Below are 2943 nucleotides of genomic sequence, written 5' to 3'. Positions count from 1 at the left end.
GAAGAACCAACATTGTGAAGATGGCCATACTCCCAAAATTGCTGTACAGATTTAATGCAATCCCTATGAGACTACCAACAACATACCTCACAGACATAAAGAAATCATTCCTAAAATTTATCTGGAAATGGAAAAGACCTAGAATAGGAAAGGCAATTCTAGTCAATAAAGACAAGGCAGGAAGCACTACAATTCTTGACTTGAAACTATACTACAAGGCTACTGTGATAAAATCAGCATGGTACTGGCAACAGAATAGACCTGAGGATCAATGGGATAGACTAGATGAATCTGACGCCCCTACAAACATACTCAGCCACCTTATCTTTGACAAAGGGGCCAAACATACTCACTGGAAGAAAGATAGCCTCTTTAACAAATGGTGTTGGAAAAACTGGCTCTCCACATGCTGAGAACTCAAACTTGACCCAGGTCTATCACCGTGCACTAAACTAAATTCAAAATGGATTAAAGATCTAAACATTAAAGCAGAGACACTAAACATCCTGGAAGAGAAATTAGGAGGAACTCTTGAAGACATAGGGGTAGGCAAAGAGTTCATGGACAGAAATCAATTCGCACGGGAAACACTTGAAAGAATTAACAAATGGGACCTGCTCTTATTGAAAAGTTTTTTCACATCAAAAGAAATTGACAATGAAGTGAAGAGGCAACCCACAAATTTGGAAAAAATCATGACAAATAAGTACTCAGACAAAAGTCTGCTCTCTAGAATGTATAAAGAACTAAAAAACACTTAGGGCCCCAAAATTTAAAGACCCAATCCAGAAATGGGCATCTGAGATGAACACACACTTCTCAGAGGAAGGAATTAAAGAAGCGAATAAATATATGAAAAAGTGCTCCACGTCACTCATCATTCGTGAAATGCAAATTAAAACCACATTGAGATATCATCTCACCCCAGAAAGAATGTCTATCGTAAAGAAATCACCCAACAACAAATGTTGGAGAGGCTGTGGGGAAAAAGGAACCCTTCTCCACTGCTTGTGGGAATGCAGACTGGTAAAACTTTATGGAAATCAGTATGGAGACTCCTTATAAAAGTTGGACTGGAAATCCCCTTTAAACCAGCTACTCCTCTACTGGGAATTTTCCCAGATGATCTGAAAACATCATACCATAATGATATATGTGTGCCTATGTTTATAGCAGCACAATTTGTGATAGCCAAATCTTGGAAACAACCAAGATGCCCATCACCTGAGGAATGGTTGAAAAAGGTGGTATTTTTACACAATGGAGTATTATTCAGCTATTAAGAATGATAAACTCGAAGCCTTTATATTGAAGTGGATGCCACCTGACCATATGCTCATAAGTGAAATAAACCAGACACACATGTGTAAATATCATATACTCTCCCTAGTATAAGAACTCTAAAGAAGAAATACAAATAGAAAGTTATAATACAAGTAAAAGGAAAGCTGGATCTGAAGGACTAACTAATCAAGAGAGGGAAAGGAGAAGAGCTAGGAAACATGACAACATCAAGCCATACAGTTATATGTAGAAGATAAGCAAGGCAATGATCCTAAGAAACTTCAGAAGAGTTTTTAATCTAGTAGTTAATTGGAAAGATTCTCACCCTGACTAACTATATATACTGATACCTATGAACTAAGCTACTGCACTGCAGATGGTAATTTGCAATACTAGTTTCATGTTTGGAGTGCCTGTCATTCTGGTCTTCTGAATATGGGCTGCTTGTCATGACATGTGAGTTGCTGCTATGATGTCTCTCAGGTAGGTGGTTGTTCAAGAAGAAGGGGGTGGTGAAGGAAAGCTAGAGAGAGGAAAAGGAAAATTGTGGCACTGTCCTGCTTCAAGGTTGTATATGGTGAGATTTTTGGACTTTTGTGCAAACATGTGAAGTATATAATTCTTTATGCCTATTTTTAAAATATATTCTAATTTTTCAATGTTTTTTTTATCATATTCTGTAGGAACTTAAAGTTCAACATAGCAATACTTGATGAAAAATACCCGTTCCATATTATGCCTAAGATGTTTGACAGGCAGACAGATAGTGAGGTTAAGCTTAACAGCCTAAGTTGTATGGTAATAACAATAAGCTTATCTTCTGGATGGTTAGCAACCTAATTTTGCAGACCAAAATTAGAGAAAAACGAGGGCTTCAAGGAAAGCCAACATTTTGTCCCTAGCCTTCTAAGGTCAATTAAGACTCGGGACATATGAGTAGTTGTACTGTATCGTCATGTAACTCGGTAGTGTCCCAAATTTTCTCATGAAGGAGATTATGGGGCCAAAGAGCAAAGTGATTGATGATATAGAATGTGCCTAAGGAGAGTTACCTGGAGAGAAAACATTCTCTCAGGCTTTCACAGAGAGCACATTGGCCAAGCAATGGTTGTGCCTCATCCACATGGTTGACACTGACAAACAATCTGAGGTACAGTATCTCAGGATAAATCCTGAGGGGATTTCATTGACCTAATCAGATTCAAAAGCTACAGCTCTTGTTGCATAGGTCCTGCTTTACCTTGGTCCAGCAAAAAAGTATAAAAACGAAATATAAGAAGTAAAGCCATGGTGTTAGGTTGAGCTGTAGGGGACTCAGGTCAACAACTTTGACATTGCCCGTCAAGTGGAAGACCCAATACTATTATGGGCTACTGGACTCTTTTAGAATATTTTGCTGAGTTTAGATACCTATAATATTCAAATAACTGAACTTAACAAAAATAGGGGATACAGATGCATGTCCATTTTGTATCTGTGTAGTTAAAGTGTTATGGATAGATATATAGTTACATTCTCTTAATGAGTAGAGTGATTTGTTCTAATAGTGTTTGTAAATAGGATATCATGTCTGCATGTTGTACAGCAGTTAACCACTAGGAAGAAAGTATGCAATGTGTTAATTATCGAAACTGTCCTACCAATTTAAATAAATAAATA

At 37.4% G+C, this 2943-nt stretch overlaps 1 protein-coding gene across 1 annotated transcript in view; it reads left to right on the top strand.

The window, feature by feature from the left end:
- LOC101572691 (disintegrin and metalloproteinase domain-containing protein 32-like) overlaps positions 1–2943 on the top strand; it is a 227901-nt gene that overhangs the window by 138574 nt on the left and 86384 nt on the right. The gene's annotated exons all lie outside the window — the stretch shown is intronic.

Source organism: Octodon degus, unplaced genomic scaffold, assembly GCF_000260255.1.
Source record: "Octodon degus isolate 3935 unplaced genomic scaffold, OctDeg1.0 scaffold00088, whole genome shotgun sequence".
Taxonomy (NCBI): domain Eukaryota; kingdom Metazoa; phylum Chordata; class Mammalia; order Rodentia; family Octodontidae; genus Octodon; species Octodon degus.
Note: the sequence above shows the minus strand (reverse complement) of the source record. Positions and strands in the feature narration are given on the sequence as shown.